The 6,775-nt window shown below is 45.3% G+C and overlaps 1 long non-coding RNA gene across 1 annotated transcript; it reads left to right on the top strand.

The window, feature by feature from the left end:
* The first annotated feature begins 1,291 nt into the window (after positions 1-1,291).
* LOC115937152 (uncharacterized) lies at positions 1,292-5,848 on the top strand. Its single transcript, XR_014142473.1, has 2 exons — positions 1,292-3,809; positions 5,497-5,848. It is a non-coding gene; the product is annotated as an uncharacterized LOC115937152 (long non-coding RNA).
* The last annotated feature ends 927 nt before the right edge of the window (positions 5,849-6,775 follow it).

Genomic DNA, 6,775 nt, shown 5'->3' with positions numbered 1-6,775 from the left:
ATAAAGCAAGTACAAGGCATGATGGGAGATTATGACGGGAGTAAGGCATGCCTTCATGAAGAAATGATTTTTACCACTGAAATGGGAAGGACCAGGAAGAGACAGAAGAAAGGGAAGGATTGGGAGAGCAGTTCCAAGGAGAAGTGTAATCAGTGGATGCAACTGGTCACAGGTTGTTAGGGGGCATCTTGGGGAGGGGTGAGTTCTCCCTCCAGGCTTCTCTCCCCATGCGGGGTATCCCAATCTCCTGTGCTCTGTTGGGGATAGAGGGACTTCCAAGAGATGAGGACTGAGCTCCCCAGGGTGGAGCAGAGGGAGTATTCTCTGAGCTCCTTCCACACTGCTCCCTGGCTGCCTGTAGCACTGGAGGGCTCCCATTTCTAGTTAACTTCTTTCCCCCCACACTCATCTTAGCCACAATCCTGGAGGTGAAAACCCCTTCACCTCACCCTTAAGTCCTTGCATTATCTTTGAATTTTTGTTTTGGCTTCAAAGTGGGCTGGGGGAGGAAATACGCTTTCAAGAAATTGGGGAGGGAAATGCACAGGACCACCAACTTCTGAGACCTAGCCCAGCACAAGGGCAAATTTCAGTGATAGTGGAGCAGAGAGTACGAGGGAGAAAGTAAAGCAAGTGAGGCACCTGATCTAGAGAGCCTAGTTAGTACATACAATGTTATGCAGTTGGGGCTTATCATTTTTTTTAAGATTTTATTTATTTGTCAGAGTGAGAGTGAGAGTGCACAAGCAGGAGGGGTGGCAGGCAGAGGGAGGAGCAGGCTCCCCGATGAGCAAGGAGCCTGATGCGGGACTCAATCCCAGGACCCTGGGATCACGACCTGAGCCAAAGGCAGATGCCCAACCGACTGAGCCACCCAGGCATTCCCCCCCTTTTTTTTTTTAAAGACTTAATTTATTAGCAAGCACGAGTAGGGGGAGGAGCAGGGGGAGAGGAAGAAGCAGACTTCCCACCAAGCAGGTAGCCTGACAGAGGGCTCTCTCCTGGGACCCTGGGATCATGATTTCAGCCAAAAGCAGATGCTTAACGGACTGAGCCACCCAGGTGCCTCTGGGCTTACTTAAGAAAAATGGAAAGTGTGTTTGGGGGCAGGGGATGGTTTTTGTTTCGTTTTTGTTTTAAAGATTTTATTTATTTACTTGACAGAGATAGTGAGAGCAGGAACACAAGCAGGGGGAGTGGGAGAAGGAGAAGCAGGCTTCCCACTGAGCAGGGAGCCTGATGCGGGGCTCGATCCCAGGACCCTGGGATCATGACCTGAGCCGAAGGCAGACGCGTAATGACTGAGCCACCCAGCGCCCCAATGGTTTTAACCTGGAGGGTGGGATCATCAGACTCAAATGTTAGAAAGACCACACTGGCTCCAAATGAACTGGAGGAAAATCTGACTGGAGGCAGGAGCAACTGCTAGGAAGCTAATGTAGTAGACAGATGACAGTGGTGATCTAGACCAGGGTGAATGGTGATCTAGACCAGGGTGAACTCAAGAAACGTCAGATTGAACCATATAAAAGTGCCACTTTTGTAGGTCAACAACTGTCAAACAGTCCCATTTGGTTCAACCCGATAGAAGGTGGTGGATTAAAAATAGCCACAGATACTTCAGGTTCCTCCCATGAGGAGATAATTTATTTCCCTACCATCTCTGCACTGGCCTTGTCATTTTCTTCGACTAAAAGGATGTGACAGGAGTGTACTGGGGAGGGGCTCTCCGGTGGCTCAGTCAGTTAAGTGTCTGCCATCAGCTCAGGTCATCCCAGGGTCCTGGGATCGAGCCCCACATCGGGCTCTCTGCTCAGCAGAGAGCCTTGCTTCTCCTTCTCCCTCTACCGCCACCCCCCCTGCTTGTGCTCTCTCTCTGTCAAAATCTTAAAAAAAAAAAAGTGCACTGGGGAATTCTGAGCCAAGGCTTTAAGAGAACTTAGAACTTCTGCTCTCCCCTCCTGAAACCCAGAGACCATCTACCATGTTATGAAGATGAAAGACCACGTGGAGGGGTGCAGCTGTCTCAACTGAGCCCAGACACCGGCCAGGGGAATACAGCTGCGTGAGTGAGCCTGGGAGAGACCAGCAGAGCCACCCAGACTAAGTTCTTTTGAGCCATTGTTTTGGGGGTTATGTGTTACACAGCAATGGATAATAGATACAAAAGGACTTGGAGATTATTGGTTGGGGGGGCAGGAAATTCCTGATGAATCCAGATTTCTGGCTTAAGCAACAGACAATTGTAGTGCCATTTTGTGAGATAAAATTAGAGGAAGAGTCAAGAGCAGAACATGAATTTTTTGGAGTGATGGTATTTGGTGGTAGTACAAGATGATGGGTTCAATTTTGGGTATGTTGAGTACAGGATTCCTTGAAGACATCCCAAGTGCAAGTGTCATGTGGGCAGTTTTTGTTTGTTTGTTTTTTAATTTCTTTATTTGACAGAACAAGTAGGCAGAGAGGCAGGGGTAAGAGGTAAATTAAGACGTAAATAAACAAGTTAAGAGGTAAATTAAAAAGCCTACCAAGGAGACAAGAGAAGTGGTCAGAGTAGAGCAAGACCAGTGAGTGTGGTGTCACTTTAGGCACCAGAATAGTGGTTAGAGGAAGGGACTGTTATAGTGCTAAATGCTGTTGAGGAGTCAAATATAATTCAAAAGTGTTTTTTAGGGGCTCCTGGGTGGCGCAGTCGGTTGAGCGTCTGACTCTTGGTTTCAGCTCAGGTCGTGATCTCAGGGTCGTGAGATCAAGCCCTGTGTTGGGCTTTGCACTCAATGGAGAGTCTGCTTCTCTCGCCATCTCGCTCTTCCCCTCCCCCTACTCCTTGGGTATAGTTTCAGTTTTGCAAGATCCAAAAGAATTACGGAGATAGATGGTGGTGGTGGTGGCTTTACAACATTATGAATGTATTCAATACACTGTACACCTAGAAATGGTTAAGATGGTAAATTTTGTTGTGTGTATTTTACTACTACTATTACTACTACTACTACTACTACTACTACTACTACTACTACTACACACACACACACACACACGGAAAAATTGAGGGGAGGGGGAACCAGCTAGTGGGGTGGGAGAGGTTGAAAATACGAGAGGGAGTAGATGGAGCAAGTCCTTAAACAGCCACAGGAAAGGGAATTTGGTGCACTGGTAGAGAAATTTAGATAATAGGGACTTCTCCCATTGTAATAGGAGGGAGAGGGAAGGATAGCTGTGCTTGGGGAAAGGTCTGGTGGCAGAAAGCTGAGGGAGTTTCCTTGTGTTGATTGTTTACTCCGAGTATGGAGATAATGGAGTTGGAAGGTGGAGGTGAGTGAAAGTCTTAAAATGGTAACTGGACAGAGTGGAAGAGTTAACCTGAAAGGACTAATGAGGGGCACCTGGGTGGCTTCATTGGTTAAGCATATGACTCTTGGTGTCAGATCAGGTTTTAATCTCAAGGTTGCGAGTTCAAGCCCTGCGTTGGGCTCCACACTGGGCTGGAGCCTACTTAAAAAAAGAAAGGACTAATGAACCAGGAGGCTAGAGGTACTGCAACTGTTTCTGAGGTGGTCCCCTCCATGGGCATTAAAGACAAAATCAGATGACTAGAACAATATTTGTCCCTCTAGCATAACCTTACTTGTTTTAGAAGCTAAAACAGTGCCAGAACACTGGGATCTATTCTGTTGTTAAACCTGGATTCAATTGGCATTGGTTTATCAGGACATTTCTTGTGTAAATTTAGAAGCTGTTGGTGTCTGAGAGGAACGCAGACCAGAGGACAACACACCTACCACACTTGACCACACACCTGACCAGAGGTGACTCTTGTTCTTTCAAGTCTAAGCATGGGGATGTGTGCTCTCAGGGATAAGCTAACCTGAGACTACTTGGCTTTTCTCCAATTGGAGAATTCCAAGGATGGTGGAAGCATATGAATAAAGATAGAACAGTACAGTCCTATCTTTATGTGTACTGGTACTTCCAGGAGAGTTCCATTTAAATACCGCCCCCCACCCCACCTTCTTAAGGGAGATGACAGTAGCCCTGGGCTATAGATCTGCATGAACAGAAGATCTGCCATCCTGCCTGAGAGAGATGGCTAAAGTGGAAAAGAGAATGATCTCACCTGAGCAGCTGACACCCAAACAGTCACCAATCTCAGACCACATCTAATATTTTCCTCCACCTACTCCTATCACCCGTCTTACAACTAGAACTACTATGGAGAAACCCCTTGCTCCGATGAATAATCACACCAGAATGGTTTCTAAGCCAAGGCAGAAGCATCTAGCAACAGGGGCTGGAGGACAAGAGGGCATAAGTATTGAGTGTGACAAATACCCTCCAAGCAGATCTCCACTTGGTCTGACTTCCAACAAAGTGTTTTGAAGCTACTCTGGGAAAGCCCTGTCCCAGATTCAGGATTGGGAATGCAAGGTACTGGAGTCTCCTAGCATCAGCCCCTCTGGTTCCCTTACCTCCATTGTGTCATTTTTGGAAGATGCTGCACTCTGATTCAATCAACAGAATAAAGAACAATTATTCTCAAGCAGAAAAAGCCAAGTCAGGTAAAACTGCAAAGTTCCTAAGAACATGACATCTGTGTCTAGGACCAAGAGAAACCTGAAGACCCCTGAAATCTACAAGATGTTAAAGAGGGGCCAAGTCCCTGCTTGCAGAGGTGACAGGCCTGAAATCATACATGCTATATATGAGACTCACTCCTTATGCATCTGTTCTTTCCAAACCTTCCCTTTGGGTTTCTCCCCAGAATTTTATACAATGGATCTTTTAGAGCCACAAATCCTTTTTGGAATAACAAGTAGGTATAAAAGCCCATCATTTTTGCTGTGATACCCCTCCAGTCTACTTCTTTTGTACTTTCAGTACAATCAGTGGCACCTTGGCACTTGCTTTGTGATGGGACTGATGCAATCATCTTCAAACTGTTTTCTCAGATGCCTGCCTTTTCCAGCTCCAATATATCCTACATACCTCTGCTAGACTACCCCCCCCGCCCCCGCAAAAACCCCCACCAATTTCACCACTTCCTTTCTGTGATTTAACAATCTGTGACTGTTCACTAATAAATCCAAACACTGTTCAGTCAGGTTTTCGTTTTGTACCTCATGAGACTTTTCTCTGTCCACAGGGCGAAGCTGCTCTCCTCACTGCCCCTCCAGGATTTATCCTGGAGAAGCTATTTTAGTTTTAATATTACTTTCCACTGCCTGTGGCACTCTTGTCACTTTTCTCTCAGAAGCAAACTCCGCTCCTTCATGACATCTCTAGCCTAAGAAATCCTTACCTTCTGAATACCAGTGACACTGAATGAAACTGCCTTCATGTTAGATAAACAAGATGAAACAAAGGGAGAAGACCTGCTTTCAAGGCCTATTTGTATTTCTTTCCTAGGACTAGAAAAATAGAATGTAAGGACTTTGTTTTTACTGGCATCTACCTTCTTTCTAATTAGGTAACCAGTATTCTCTGGTTTACCAACAGGAAGAAAGGAACGTGAGAAGCCCTGTGGCAACTGAGTAGGGCCCTTGGCCTATAGAGACATCACAACTGTTCATGCTGGAGCAGTGTCAACTCTGAAATGGAATAGTAGTATCAGGTGATGACTAACCTATGGAATCATAAATGTCTCCACTTCGGCATGATCACTAATACTGGCAATCCAAAACATACTGGTTTTTTATACTCATTAATGGTGTCCTGGTAACATGCACACTTCATAATTAAATTCAGTTAACATCAATAACAAATACATCACCATTTGACTACTTCTTATGCACACAGCCATTCAATGACACTCCAAAAAAACCCAATAAAATCCACTGTTTATGGATAATGAACATATCTAGAATCTTCCACTGGGCCAAAAATCTCCTTTTCCAAGTGAGTTTCTCTGTTCTAGGACAGTTTATCATTCCATACATGGGAACTTACTAAAAAGAGTAAAAAAAACTTGGGACTGAAGCTTATGAAGGGCTCAGTACATTCCAGTACATCACTGATGTCTGAAGACAACACGGTCACAGAGGCTGTGGACCACTGAGCCCTGGGAGCCAAGCTCTGACAGGGATGAATATGGATTGTGAAGAAATATGGACTGCAGTGATACTGGGGTGACACTGCAGAGCCATCCATAACAATGAGTCTTTCCTTATTAAAAGACATTCCTTTGGGAGTCTGTCCCCAGGAAAATGCATTTAAACTCAAAATATAGCATACACTTCGTAGACTCCATGAAACCCATCTAGTGAATTCTTAGGAGTCCAAGCCCCCAGATTCAGAACTGTTGATCTAGATTTCTGCCAGATACCTATTTACTCCTACTATTGAAAAGTCTGAAGCCTATTCCTTCCCATTTTCCTGCTTAGATTTAGGGCTACGCAGTAGACAGATTATAAATGTTGTGAGAAGTGAGGAATGTAGGTCAGCCTGCAGCCTTGTGAGGAGTCAGTACTACTCCTTTTTAATTATTGCCTTTGTTTTAGTTATTTCAAGGTTGGTCCACAGCACTGCAGAAGATGGGAAACAAAAATTTCTTCTCTTCTTAAAAGACTCCTAAGGTGGGTCAGAGTTGGCCGGAAGCAGAGAAGACTCTACAGTCAAATGCCTGCTGGGGAAATGTGGCAGGACTGGCAGTCTGTTGGTCTCTGCAGTGTCTGTAATGTCAGATTAAGGAAACCACCTGAAGGCTGGCATTGGCCCCTTTCCTTCCCAGGAAACAGATCTGGTCCTAAAACATGGAAACACTTAAAAGGATAGTCTG

The sequence above is a fragment of the Leptonychotes weddellii genome, unplaced genomic scaffold, assembly GCF_054177405.1.
Source record: "Leptonychotes weddellii isolate Sample4059 unplaced genomic scaffold, ASM5417740v2 HiC_scaffold_5389, whole genome shotgun sequence".
NCBI classification, from domain to species: Eukaryota; Metazoa; Chordata; class Mammalia; order Carnivora; family Phocidae; genus Leptonychotes; species Leptonychotes weddellii.
Note: the sequence above shows the minus strand (reverse complement) of the source record. Positions and strands in the feature narration are given on the sequence as shown.